We start from the raw sequence: 15,582 nt of genomic DNA, 5'->3' as shown, positions 1-15,582 counted from the left end.
TAAGTTAATACTAAACAACAAAGGAATTCCAGCAGTAGAATGCTTTTATTTTCCCCTTCTCAGTTGTTTTTTTTTTTTTTTTAACTTTTTTTCAACCTTACTTCCGTGTGAATAGGAATATGTTATGTATTTCCACACAAAATAAGGTGTGTTGTCAGGTTATTTCGATGCTTCACTGTGCTTAGACATTTACTTATTTCTGACATGATTCTAGAATATGTTTATTTAATGAGATGTGGATGCAAATCAGATGAGATGGACTAATGTCTCCTTTAAACAGAAATATTTTATTTTATTTTATTTTTTGTATGAAGAAAAATGTATATTTGCAGATAGATTTAATCCTGACTCTTATCTAACATATATCTCTGAGCCTTTGCTTCCTGTTTCCCTCTATGCATGTTTTATTTACAATGACCAGCTTTTTTACCACACTTTCTCTCTTTTACTACACCTATTGATGAATGATAGGCTCCAGATAGAAATTCAACAGCTCTCTCATTTTAGCAGCTTTCCCTGAACTTCTACAATTATTTCTTAGTTCCAACTGAAGAGCCCCCACGATAAGAGAATGTTAAAATATGTAAATCAGTCCTTTAAAATGCCACAATGCTGTTAATTACAGTCTTGCTGGTATCGTGTGTTTACTATACCATAGTTAATCACTATTTTACTGTATAAAAAGGCTCATTACAAAAGTCTTCTAGCAAATATCTGCTAGTGTTTAACACCACATACTGTAATCATCTCTCAGAGGAATGTGTCTACCTAAGGTTAGCTGGAAAATGCAAAAGACTAATTAGCATCTTGAATCACCATTCAGCCATCTGCTATAAGAAGGCAATGCCTGAATCTGAATCACCCAAAAAAATTGAGAGCATTGTAAGAAAAGTACTAATATGTTTTGCTACAGTACTTGTAGACATGATAGCAGTAATATTGCAAATAAATGTCAATTTCAAGTAATGAAAATATTGTTTCTATAAGAATTTGTATATTATTAAGAATGTATGGATAGAGACTGCTATATATCAGATTCATTAGATGATGACACCAGCATTCCACATTTAGTTTCCCCTTGCACATGATGTCTGGTGGAAATGAAAACCTATGTTTAACACAGAAATGGTTCACTAGAGGTTTGAAACAAGTTTTATGACTTTGATACAAATGATTTTGTAGTTTATGAGTTGTGCATTACATTGGAAGCATATATATACATTATGTGTGATTTCAATTTTTATATATATATATAAAATTTGGATTTTATATATATTTTATACAAACATATATAATTTACACAAGCATACCATCTGTTGACAGTCACCTCAAAATATCCAGCTCATCCAGCTCCCTTAAGTCAGGTTAAGACTTTTAAGTCTCTTTCCATAACGATTAAAATTATACAATCAAGCAAATCATAAAACTTATATTTTGAATTCCAACAAATATTTCACTTGTGACAGAGAGTCTCTTTGTTTGTTAATTATTTATTAAACTATGATATGGTTTTCATCAAAAGGCTGCGGTTAGATAAGTTGACTCCTTTTGATTTCTGACTGTGGAGCTGGTGTGGAGGAGGAGATGACCTGTTCCCTGACAGTAATTAAACATTATCAGGTGGGATGAGCTCCTGGACTGAAAACTGAGTGAGGAGCACCAGTAAGTAAGAAGCCTGAAGTGCAAGAGAATCAGAGATGCTCAGGACAAACACCTTGGGCTCCATAAGTAGCTATCATGGCCCAATGGTAATATACCTGCAGTACAAGCTGGTGCTAAGGTCCTGCTGTCTGCAGTATGTATAGATCAGCTGTATTTACTTCAGCATAAATTTATCATGGATCACAGACTGAAAGTTTAGTAGCAGTAGAAGTATGTGCTTCTGGACTGTATCTTTCACCTATTATCTTTCACCTATTAATGCCATCTAAGAAAAGCTAGTTTGTTTACTTTCTGAGAACACTGTGAATAAAACAGAAGAGACTAAATAGTGATGATGGGAGTAAACAGTTACTTCAAAGTAAAAGTACAGGACAATATATTGGCTGCAAGGCAGTAAGCTTGAATCACAGATGGTCCTTAACTGGTCATTAAAAGAATGTAAATTTTTGAGCTGGATCAAACTGATGTTAGGGATAACAATGAGAGCTAAGAGCACATGGAAAATACCACTCGTATAGTAAAACTTTAATGAAACATGGGAAAATGAATCAATGAAGAAAGACCAAGAAAGTGAACTGTGTTATATAAAGTTGTAAAAAGGAACAGAACTAATCCAAGTGGGACCATGAAGAGGAAACCCCCTTTCATAAGTATCATAGTCCTCCTGACTGTATCATTAGATTTTAATGAATAAATATTTGAAATGGTCACAGCCTTCATTGGACTTTTGGTCCAGTTTTTGTTCAAGTTCACCTGCAGCTGAAACCATCTAGTTCAAGTTCATTACAGTTCAAGCTACACTAAATTTGAAAATGACGTCTTATACTTGACTCCAGGCTGACAAAACAATGTAAGTCATTTAAAATGCTTTTTCATTTGGATTTAGTACAAATATGCTAAACCAATATCTGCAGTGCAACTGTGGTTAGTGCTAGCCAGGTCATCGAGGCAGCGTGATCACCTTCTGAAAACTGCAGTGGGTCCTATTACAGCATATAGACAGTAGATTCTGATCAAAACAAATCCAGCAACATACTATAGTTTCTCTCTGGTTCTCAATTGCTTGAAGTTATCCTCCTGTTACACCTAAAAAAAAAAAAAGGATAAACAATGACAAAAATAAATAATTCAAGCCATTTCTAGAGGTCTCTGCACTCTTAAAGAGGAATTGAGAACATGATAGTAAGATTCCTCTTGAAGGAGAAAAAGAACATGTGCTCCCATTTTTTCTTGGTTTGGTGAGACATAGCAAGGAACTTAGAGTGAGGAAAATGTGCAGAGTAAAACCTTGATTTTTTCTGATATGTGAATTTAAAAAGTAAAGAGCACATAGTCTTTATCTTAGATGATTATGTTTTAGGATCTGCTCTAGGAAGAAGTTGTGATGAAAACACAGATAACAGAGTGACCACTGGAGTAGATTGCTGCCCTAGTGTACCTTCTCCTTCCTGGAAAAAAATTAAGTCATCTGTATCATTGAATATAGTACAGTAAGAACACTCAAAAAGGTCAGATAAAAGATGACATACAGTGTATTTTTGTTTGTTTGCTTACCATGTTATATTATATTTCTTCAAAAAGGGGTGATTGTACAGCAAAGTGAGAAAGATGCTTATTTGTCTTTTCCTGGCCGCTACAATTTCAGTCAAATAGAAACTTCTGGAAAGGTGAAATATTGTCTTGTAATTCTGTAAAGGAGAAAAAGAATCAAGCACAGACTCCTCCTGTAAAGACAGAATAGGCTCAGTGGAGACTGTATCCAAACCTTCCTAATTTCAGTGTTGCCCAGTGACAGGACAAGAGGCAAAAGGCACTAACTAACACGCAGGAGGTTCCGGCTAAATATGAGAAAACACTTCGTTACTGTGAGGGTGACAGAGAACTGGCATAGATTGCCCAGATAGGTTGTGGAGTCTTCTTCTCTGGAGATATTCAAAACCCTGTGCAACATTCTCTAGGTAACCCTGCTTGAGCACGGGGGGTGCACTAGATGATCTCCAGCAGTCCCTTCTAACCTTGACCTTTCTGTGATTCAGTGCTTTTGTGATTTCAGTTTGTGTTAGGCAGCAGATCTGTACTTGTGTATTAAAATAGATAAATAAATAAATGAATAAATAAATAAATAAATAACCTGTTTTAGTTATACCTTAATAAAACCTAGATTTATAATTTGCATGTCCTTCTGGTGCTTTGCATATGCTCACTTAACAGAAAACATTATGGAAGATCTACCTCAAAACATAGCCACTTTGGGATTTATTTTACTACTGGGGGGGGGGGGGGAAATAACAATGCGAGGAGAAAATAATTGGGAAAAAATGGTATAAAACTTGGAAAAAAAATTAACACCCCCCCCCCCCCCAAAAAAAAATAAAAGGGGGGAAAAAGGAGATGGAACATGTGGCAAGGGTAAAGCTAAAGTATTCTGTACCATCTCCTTCACATCCTCTATATAAATTGATACACCTGATTTGCTCTGAAAGAACACTTTCTGCCCTCACACCTCCTGGAAGACTTCTTGATATTGAAATTGATAAGGAATAATGGTTAAATATGCAATTCTAGAAATCTGCTGCATCAGTTTCCATTATGCTTATCCTGTATCCACAGTTAGCTCAGTTACCTGGGAAGATGAATGTCTAGGATAAACTTAACCTTCATCTTATGTTTTGGAGTGTCAGTGCATTAAGACCATGGTGTCAAACTTGGAAAATGGTAATTCTTTTTTAGTTGGAGATCAACTTGCAAAAAAAAAAAAAGAAAAAAAAAAGGATCCTTATTTTTGCCATGTAAAACAGAACACCAAAAATAACTGTTTCATATTGATTCCTATTAAATGCTCAGCTATTAAGTTATCTAGTATCATAAAAATACCAATAAATCAAAAAAAATAAAAGCCACACACACACACCAAAAGGCACTTGTGTGAGTCAGCACAGGCAGGCATCAGGAACACTCACAGACTTGCAGCTAAAATGCAAAGAGTAGATTTATTCTCATTACCTTGCCAACTGGGGGATTCCTGAAGCAGCGCCCAAGAAAAGGTACAGGAGCACAGGCACACAAGTGGGAATGCAGGAACCGCTAAACTGGGTCCATGCTAGGAGATCACCGGCCTGCTAGTTTCACCTGTTTTTATCAAGAGTTCACACAGGCACAGTTTTTACCACTACACCATGATTCTCACTGTGCTTCTTTGATCTCTGTACCAAGGCTGGGAGCATAAGCACATCTGATAGGGCACCTCCAAGTCCACCAAACACCTACATTATCTATGCACAGATGTGCTACTTGCCAAACACAAAGAGCACAAACAGCAGCAGACATAATTTATATGTTTTTCTACATTGCTGCTCCCCAGACTTTACGCATTCCCAGCTGCAAGGTCACTTGAGTGTATTTACAATCCTCCTCACCAGTCTTCTGCTTTTAATCCATTCCTCCCAACAGCACTCTCATTTACAGGAATGTTATACAGTCTAGTTTTATGATCAAGAACTGGCTAATCCACAGACTGAATAAGATTTCCCTATAAGCAAGTGCAACAAATCTTAATTCCCTTTCCCTTTCTCAGTCATAATCTTTTATTTTTCCTTAACTCCAAAGTAAATCCAAACAACTACAGTAGCCCAGACACATTATATCCTGGTCAAGAAACTTGGCTGCATTTGTTTGGCCTATCATCATTTATAGCAGGCTACAGGTACTCAAAGCTGCATTGCCATTATACAGAAAGAGTCACAAAAATACTAATACTTCTTAGTTCATGTTCTAACAGAGATATATACTCTTACTATTGTCTTCTGTATGAAATTGCCGCAAAATAATTATGGAATTTCATAGGGTCCCCTTCACAACCCTTTTCTTCCTTTGTATAAAAAAGCATAACTAAGGATGATTTTGGAATATCAAAAACTTCAAAGATAACTAAGCCGTATTAACTGAGCTGTAAGAAGTACAGAAGAATTCAGAATCAAGTCACATTTTTGATTGTTTTAATCTTGTGCTACCCTATTGACACAGTAAAGAGGGCTTCATAACAAACACTATCTTAACTGCTGTGGCGCTCCAAGCTATACATTTATCTTCAAAGCTGAAGCATTTTGAGTCATATTTCCAAGAAGGATTGTGTGATGTTAGTAAAAAGTGATTCCAGTTCTGTAAACATTCTTATTTAATACTGTTTATATTTCTCCTGAAAATGACCAAGGACCATATCAAGATTTTTGGTCAGTAATTTTTGTTGCATGCATCTAATGTCACCATCATCTGGAAACTGAAATTAAAGATAAAAAATGTTAAGTGTTAACAATATTTTTAGGTTCTTAAACTGGCAATAGGTAAAGTTTTATAAACAAAAATTCTTGTCATGGTTTAGTACACTTTAATAACTTATTTATAAGTGCAATATAGTATTAGATTATTAAAATGTAGATTTATGCCTTCCTGCCAGAAAAAAAAAAAAAAACAACAAAAAAAAGCAAACACTGCAGGCGTGGGGAATCATTTATCAAGGATCATCAAGTCCAACTTCTGGGTCTGCATATGACCACCCAAAAATCAGACCATGTTTCTGAGAGCATTGCCCAAATGCTTCTTGAACTCTAGCAGGCTCGGTGCCATGACCTGGGGAGCCTGTGCCAGTGCCCGACCACCCTCCTTGTGAAGAACCTTTCCCTAACAGGGAAAGGAATAGGAAGAAAATTAGAGTCACAGCAGTAACAATAGGAAAAAAAAAAAAAAAAAAAAAGGTAGGGCTGAGAACTCTGAAATTGTTAAATGTATAGAGTCCACAGCACTGTAAATAAGATATTGCCATTGCTAGGAACAGGCCAGAAACTTAGTATTAGTTCAGCAGTGCAAGGCCTGAGGACATTTTAGACTTTGTCAGGATTTCCAGACAACCATGAATTTTTAACAACCAAGTGAGTTATTTAATCTGTATTAGCTTTGTGAAATCATGTGGTAGAACTACTGTTCTAACTATTCTAATAATATCGACATATTTTTGTTACTACTAGATAGTAACTACAGATAGTTGTTCTGTGCAGATTGCAGTGTCTGTGCGCTTAGAGTAAAAAAGTGATATATAAAATTACAGGATGATAACAGGATCCTTGAAAGTATAAACACCAAAACACACCAGAAGCCTTAGGGCTATAAACGGAAGTTAGTGATCACTGGAGAAATGCAGCCTTGTGAGCTTGTTTTTGGGATAACAGAAGAAAACAAGAACAATTACCCAGTACATCTAAAATACCATATCTAATAAAACTCAGAATTATGAGTAAACAATAATAATAATTAACAAAACAAACAAATGAAAAAACACAAACAAACAAACAAACAAAAAAAGAAGAAAGCAGACTGTGTCCACAAACATACAAATAGCTCCAGGGAGAGTAAGGAGGAACAACTTCCATCGACATCATACTTCTTCCAAAAATGAATTAATGAATTTATAGTGCTGACAACTCATTGTGACAACACATTGGAAAGATGAGCACAAAGGTATAGAAAGGGGTAGAAAATCTGCATATAACATTTTTTTTAATTTTATTTTTTGTAATGAGCTACCACCAGATGACTGAATTTTAAGTGCTCACATATAAACTTTAGGTGCTTATAACTGAACTTTAACTGCTCGTAATTGAACTAAAAGTACTTCCTTTGTTTGTTTTGATTGACTAACAATAAAGAATTATTGTCTCTGCACATCAGTTGTGTTTCTTTATTGCACAAAAATTGTCCTGAGTATAGTGCAACAAACAGAAAGGAGCTCTCTCTCCAGAGGGAGTATACAAGATGGATCTGATATATTTGGAATTACTCTCATTGAGTCATCTGGCTCGGAGAGACTTTCAAGAATTTTAGTCACAAGAAATGTTTTTTTCTGCCCTACAGGAATGCATTGAGTGGTGTGGCAACTTAGTCAAACTCAGCAGATGGCTTGAGAATAGGTGTGATGAAATTTTGAAGATATTTGACTACTGGTAACATCTATGGGAAGAAAATTTTTCTTGTAAGAGAGATTTCAATTACTTTTGGAATGTCGTCTTTTGGGATCAGGTATGTAAAGACTCATAAGAGTATTAAAATGGGAAACAAGAGAACACTGATAAAGACAACTTCCATGACCGTCTGTAATAGGGTATGCAGAAAATCAGGTAAATAAGGATATAGTAAAGGGCACAGGAGTATTTGCTGGTAGAGCTATGCAAATAAGTACAGAATGTTTGATATTAATGAGAGCAACAGTCAGACAACACAGCTAATTCAACAAGAACATCAGCAGAGACCTGAAAGAAAAAACTAATACAAGCTGCTATAATCACAAAACTAGTTAATGTATTGCAATGCATGAGAACAACTGCTATAAACATTAAAGAACCTTCATAACTAGAATACTATGTTAGGGCAAAAGCCATTCCTGAAAAACTAAAGTAAGTTAAAACTAGTTGGAATAAAATATACACAAAGGAAAATAAATAAATAAATAAATGTTTAAAAATGATTAACCTGACATAATGTAGTTAATCTTAACTAGAACAATTCAGAAGAAAGACTGCAAAAGGGATTCTATTGTTTAATCTAGGGATCTGCTATAGATTCCCATGTTAGGATGTAGATAAAGTTGTATTTAACATTACTAAAAATACAGTATGAACATCTTGTTTAGTTATTCCAATCTGTATTGTATATAAGATCTCAAGTCTCTCTTCTTAGAAAGAGGTCAGGACAGTGACTGTGGTTATGCCTACATTGACAAATTCTTTTATTCCTGTTTTGAGGCCATCATCATCTACACTGCATATTTGTTATTAATTCCAAGGCTTTCATGAAAAGTGAACCAAATAGTTCCTTTTGAGACAAAAAGTGGGTGCAGCTCGGGTATCCTCTTCAGTTCATGCTAGGACTTCTCTTTGTAGGTAATATCAACAAGATGGAAGCAGACTTAGTTCCTTCAGTTCTTCAGACACCTTCAGTGATATCCCAGTACTCCAACACTCCTTATTCAAAATCTCATGTCATGCAACAAATATCCTTGGTGTTATGCTATGAAATTACCATTCTGACCACCCAAGACACAGTCCTCATATTATTTCAGGCACTTTGAACTAAAAAGAAACACACACAAAATATGAGTTAAGTTTCAGAGCTTACAGGTCACATACTATGTGTGTACACAGACAATTTACTCCATGGGAAAATATGGGGGACCTAACCAGAAGCAATGATTTTACCTATGTACTAAGTTAAAGTGGATGGAATTGCTTAAAATAGTCATTGGATAAGTTTTAAAAGCAATCTTAAAAGCAGGGTCTGGAAGCAAAGTCTCATGCATGATTCCTCTAAATGTGATCCTATTTCACAACCTAAGGATAACTGACTTTCATCTTTGACTGATGTTTGATGGAAAGAAGTTCTTACTGTTTTATTCGCTCTCTACAAATACTTACTGCATTGAGCACTTTAGGCAAGAAAGATGGAAATGTATGAATTTGGAGAGACTGAGGTTGTTTGCTTAACGTAGACAAGACTGGTGTTTCCAAATAACATTGATTCATAACTAGTGACTCAGTGACTTCAGGAAGCAGTAAACTATATATAAAATTTTAAGATTTGTGTTTAAGACTTAGGGAGCTACATCATACATAGACCTCATTTTGAAATCCTCAATACACTTACAATTCTAAGAAACTTACAAAAATATGATGATTTAGATTGAAAAAAATGAAATAAAGTAAAGTAAAATTAGGTAGGTATTCTGTAATCAGACAAATAAAAGAGAAAAGAACAACATACAGTGGTTTTGAAGTAAGGAAGAAGTTATATTTAAAATAATCTAGACACAACCTAATATTAACTGAATATAATGCAGTTATATGCATATATATATATTAAACAAAGACTAAAGAATAACTCTACCAAAGGCTGTATGATCATTGAATGCTTCAGCAAGTGCAAAATGCTTAGTAAACTTGTGAAAGGAGCTTCAGATGACCTTTCTGCAAATGTCAAGTGTGAGATGTTCCACAGGGAAGACAGCCTCACTGCTTAAAATGGTCAGATGAGTCCTTGTAAGTAAGGCAGTTTCTCTGCTGGCAGTTTGATGACAATCTACGACATGCTATGGTAAACAGGATGGTATTCTTTATGAGGACTCTGGCAGACCCCAAGGTCTTCCAGCCTTGACACAAAGAGGTGGAGAGTCCTTCTGAAGGCTTTTCTGTCAGTGTAAAAGAACAACGACTATTTATAACCTAATGTGTAGAGAGTTGCATTTGCTGATGAAGCATGGGATTTCAGATAGACATGGTGTTCACAGAGTTCCTCAGGTAAAACCTTTGAAAGCCTGATAAGGGTTGTTTTGTTTTGTTTTGTTTTGTTTTTCTTATGAAAATAGCAAAGGGGAATCAGCCACAAGAGCCCGTATCTCACCTACACATTCCTGTAGAAGTGATAGCCACTGAAAGGGTTTTTGATAGGTAAATAAAGAAGACATCACATTACTTAAAATTTGCAGTGCCTGCACTTTTGAACTGAAAGAGCTTATTGATATTACACTGGAAAACAGGTCTTTAACTGTAGATGAAACTACACTCTTCTTCTTAGACTCTTCAAAAAGCTCTACTGGGGAGTGAGAATGCTGAATACTCTTTTACCTGTGGACATGAAGCCACATATTGACAGTGAGAGGAAAATAAGTAAATAAATAAATATAATTAAAAGCCACAGACCTTTAGAGACAAGGTCAAGAACTGGAGAAATGACTGAGGCTGAGAAACATGACTTATGAGAGTACCAATATGCAAATGCAACTATGTAACTCAGTAGGTAGATTTAATAGAGTTTCTTCTACTGTTTAGGAGGATTTTCTTCCCTAGAGAACAGATATGCTCAAACTCTGCTAGTTAACCAGCAGTTTCCTAAGAGACAAACTAAATTTCCATTGACTTATGAGAAGGACCTCTGAGAAGGAGACAGAGAGGTGCTATATTTAATATATATATTTAAAGAAAAAAAAAAAAAAAGATAATAGCTTCTCAGCTTCTCACACTGCCTTGCCAGTGAGGAGGCAGGGGCATGCACAATGAGGTGGGAGGAGACACAGCCAGGACAGCTGACCCAAACTGGCCGGAGATATTCTATGACCGTATGGTGTTATGTTCAGCAATAAAGCTGGTGGACAGAACGAGGAGGGGTGACATTGGACTGATGGTGTTTGTCTTCCCTAGTAACCATTACATGTGATAAGCCCTGCTTTCCTGGAAGTGGCTCAGCAATTGGAAGTAGTAAATCAATTTCTTGTTTTGCTTTTCTTGCATGCACAGCTTTTGTTTTACCTAGTAAACTGTTTTTATCTCAACCCATGAGTTTTCTCACTTTACCTTTCTGATTCTCTTCCTCATACTGTTGTGGAGAAGTGAGGAAGTGTCTGTGTGGTGCTTAACTGCCTGCCAGGGTTATGCCACAATACCAGTCTAAAAGACTATTGGGAAGGTGTTCTGCATCAAAGAGAGTTCTCTTAAAATTAATTCCCAGCAATGATAAGCATAATAGTTCTACAATCTATGAAAAAAAAGTAAGAAAATGTGTCATTAATAGGCCACGGTGTCTGCAAATACATCTCCCTATTTTTTTTCTTAAAGTAGTGCATTATCTTTAATATTTGGACTAGGAATTCATCAAAACAGATTCCTTGAGTTTCATTTACCTGTATTACTTATATTTTTCTACTTATATCCTTCTAAGTACTCTGCATGGGAATAAATTCATAGATTAGGTTCACTCATGTTACAATACATGATCATAGTTCCTGATTTATTTTTTTTTAATTTGTGCTTTTATTGCTCACTGTGAATTGTAACAAGCTAAGTCCTAATAGGTGACAGTTCTTTTCTGTATCATAGGCTTCTATCTATTAATAAATATAGTCAGAATAAGTAGATATCACACCTTCTTTCTATTATTGCATGCAGAAAAGGAAACATAATAGTAAATTTATTTTTTCTTTCTTTTGGAAGAATAGGATGGTTTCAATGGGTGCACTTTGAGTGAGGGTACATTTCAGATCAGTAGCATGTTTCAATACAAATTTCTTAATTCGCATAATGTACTTCTCACCAGAAATGATCCTGGAATGCACAAGCTCAATTCCTTCTAGAAAAAAAATAAACTGAGAGATGCACCACTGAAATAAACCTCAATGTGTTTCAACAGCTACAGGTGTTCAGTCCTCAAGACTATCCTTTTAAAATTCATGTGGTGTAGAATTCCCCATTTTCCACATCAGCTGTTTTGTCAGCATGTTTGATGTCAGCATGCCATCACATGGCACTTTTTGCTAATGTAAAAGCCTTTATTTATATTTTATACTTATCAGAAGACAAAAAAAAAGTAATAAAAAAAAAAGTTGGTAACATTAGCTTTTTTTTTTTTTTTAGGAGAAAATGTTAATGCCAACTCAGCTTTCATACAGTTCTGCTGAACTAGAATGAATTAATTTCTTAAATGGAGATCATGAACTATAGTCACGGTTTAAGAAATGTTCTCAGTTTACATTAAGGTCAGATAGAGTGCTGCATTCTATGAGTCTTCTCAAGCTTAAAGCTAAACAAATGAGTAAAAGTAAAACATTAGATCAGAGTCTACATTTCGAGAATTAGGATGCATGTAACAGCTTCCATTATGGGGCAATGAGAGATGAACTATAGCAAAACTGAATTAAAAAACCCTCTAGTCTTACAATCATAACACAAGAAAATATTTGATTAATATTTTTCGTTACAAATTACTTTTATAAAAATAATTAGGTAGCATGAATAATGAATATTTAAAAAATAATATGTCTGTTAAGGCTGAAGATGTTTGTTTACTTCTAGTATGTATATATAGATGAATGTAAGGAAATGCAGCTATATAGAGTCATTTACTGGTACAAGTTACAATATTAAAACTGTTATGTTGCAGTGCAGTCCAAAGGTGACAACAGCTGTTTCTGAATGACTACTCAGTAAAATTATGTGTTCATGCTCCCATTTTCACCTGATCCATATAACTGAGTTGAGAAGAACTGATACATCCTCCAACAGCTGATATGTACTTCCCCAGGTACTGTCTATGCCATCCCTTCTCCAAGCATTCACAATCACTTTTCTCTTTGCTTTATAACCTCAAGAGAAAAAAATATATGCTTCCAGAAAAGGAAGGCAACAAGTTGTGTTGTTGTTGTTTGTTTGATTGTTTTTTAACTGAATTCTGATGCTGCACAACAGAGATTGTGTGCTGGGCCTAGGACAAAAATAAAATAATACACTGTCATCTACATAAATTATGCAACAATCCATAAAATTCTAGGTTACACTGCTACCATCAAGAAGTCTAGTTGACCTAGACTGAATAAATTTAATTAACTATAGTTATTGACATTAATTAATTCAAAATAATTTCTTCATTCTTCTAATATTAATATTATTTTTATTAGTCACAATCTCATCTTGTTAAACTCTTATAAAACTTGGAAAGTTAGTATTAATACAAATAACAAACAAACATGAACCCTTGCAGCTTCTTCAGATTTTCTGACATCAGTAGACATAAAAAGGCTTTTTATCTCTGTTTACACAGTTTCCCTGTAACACTCCACAACATAATGGCATACTGTGGAAACAAAAGCATGAGCAGAAAATACCATCCAGGGAATCTTCTACTAAATAACTAAGGTCACTTTATCTGGCCATTGTCAGAAAAGTGCAGAGCCTCTTTTATGAGGTAAGAGCTTTGTGAACATGACCTACATGTTCAGAAGAGCCAGGAGGAGATGATATTCTAATAAAAAAGTATTTAAGTCCGTGTTCATTTGCTGGTTTTGTTCTAGTGGAACTATGACAAGGACTGAAAATGTAGCCTCTTAAGTTCTACAACAAATAAAAGTATTATGGAAAAATTTGTAACATATATGGATTTTCAGATTGCCATTAATTCAGAATTCACTTGCTCGCATAAACATTCCAAATGAATGCAATGCGAAACAAAATATTGCATTTGTTAAAATAAATACACATTAAAATGAAGATAGATACAGATATCTGCAATGCTTAGAGAAATAAATAGAGATCAAACTAAAATAAATGTAAGACACTGAAAAAAAGCATGGAGCTTTTACGGAACATGATAAAATGAACACTGCACCATTTAAAACTGATTGACAGGTAATGAACTATAAAATCTGTATTGAAATGGAAATGACAGTGAAAGAATAGCACAAGGCATCAATGTGATAGTCACCAGGCTGAAAGATGGGAAAATTTTGAAGACAACAGCTCACTAAAATTAAGCAAATTAAAGACTGATGAAAAATCTATGCGTTCAGATTGAATTAACCAATAGCTGAGAGACAGAAGAGTGCTGCAGTTTAACATGACTGTTAGATGGATGCTTCTGCATGTATCAGGCATGCTGCACAGTTGAAATTGAAACACCAGTAAAACAGAATACATTCCTTCATATCTGACCTTTCCTTGATTGTAACAACATTTGCTAACCGTGTAAACCAAGCTTACTATACAATATGGCAAGTACTTAATGAAGCAAACATTAGTTTATTCTGATCTCTAGGTTCAGGATTCATTTGTTTTGCATCTGTTTTGAATTAATTTCTAAACAAGTCTTTTCCCCATCTATTTGATAAACAGAAATCAGAGAGAAACATTCATTTGCAACATTTTCTGATACTTGGATTAATTTAACAGGATGCATTAATTTAACAAGGGGTGTTGGTGATGCTCGCCTGAACATCAGCTGACAGTGTGCCCAGGTGGCCAAAAAGGCCAATGGCATCCTGGCTTGTATCAGGAATAGTGTAGCCAGCAGAACCAGGGAGGTGATCATCCCCCTGTACTCAGGTCTGGTGAAGCCGCACATCCAGTACTGTGTTCCGTTTTGGGCCCTTCACTACAAGAAAGACATCGAGGTCCTGGAACATGTTCAGAGAAGGGCTACGAAGCTGGAGAAGGGTCTGGAATGCAAGTCTTATGAGGAGCGGCTGAGGGAACTGGAGTTGTTTAGTCTGGAGAAGAGGAGGCTCAGGGGAGACCTTATTGCTCTCTACAACTGCCTGAAAGGAAGGTGTGGGGAGCTGGGGGTCAGCCTCTTCTCGCAGATAACTCATGATAGGACAAGAGGGAATGGCATCAAGTTGTGCCAGGGGAGGTTTGGGTTGGAAATGAGGAGACATTTCTTCTCAGAAAGAGTAGTCTGGCATTGGAACGTGTTGCCCAGGGAGGTGATAGAGTCACTGCCCCTGGGCATGTTTAAGGACAGGTTGGACGTGGTGCTTAGGGACATGGTTTAGTAGGTGACGTTGGTGGTAGGGGTATGGTTGGACCGGATCATCTTGGAGGTGTTTTCCAGCCTTAATGATTCTATGATTCTATGATATTAAAGGTGTAATTCTATGATATATATATAGAGAGAGAGACATTATTTCTTGATTTACAAAATAATGACTTTTAATATCCATAGTTTTGATACAATGGACTCCAATACACAGGAGAAACCTTTAGCTAACCTGCAGAATATCATTTTCAAAATGTTTTTAAATAATTACTGTGATTATAAACTCATAATATTCAAGATAAACTTTGAATCTTAAAAGTCTTGAGTCTTATCTGTACTTAATTAAAAGCTTGAAGATTTCTGCTCCAAACTATTAATTGTATTATTTTTACTGTCTGCATTAGGCAAAATGATAAGACACTTCTTTTTCATTTTTTAATTATTGTTATGCTTAGCAGGCTCAATGTCATGTAGGGATATGACCTGTCTTAAGGAAATATATCTACATATATTTTTTTTTTTTCAAATCAGTTATTTCTTTAGATGTATGCTTACAATATACCATCCATCCTGCATGCA

At 35.3% G+C, this 15,582-nt stretch overlaps 1 long non-coding RNA gene across 1 annotated transcript in view; it reads right to left on the bottom strand.

Annotated features, from left to right (window-relative positions):
* The window catches only part of LOC310885938, a 38,147-nt gene that overhangs the window by 20,679 nt on the left and 1,886 nt on the right, over nucleotides 1–15,582 (bottom strand). Inside the window, exons 1-3 of the long non-coding RNA XR_014575035.1 lie at nucleotides 4,666–15,582; nucleotides 3,217–3,350; nucleotides 2,624–2,748 (exon numbers count right to left, since the gene is read on the bottom strand). The exon at nucleotides 4,666–15,582 is cut by the window's right edge and continues 1,886 nt beyond it. This is a non-coding gene — a long non-coding RNA (uncharacterized lncRNA). The remainder of the gene's footprint in view (nucleotides 1–2,623; nucleotides 2,749–3,216; nucleotides 3,351–4,665) is intronic.

The sequence above is a fragment of the Anser anser genome, assembly GCF_964211835.1.
Source record: "Anser anser genome assembly, chromosome: 1".
In the NCBI taxonomy this organism is placed as follows: domain Eukaryota; kingdom Metazoa; phylum Chordata; class Aves; order Anseriformes; family Anatidae; genus Anser; species Anser anser.
This window is presented reverse-complemented; position numbering and strand designations above follow the sequence as displayed.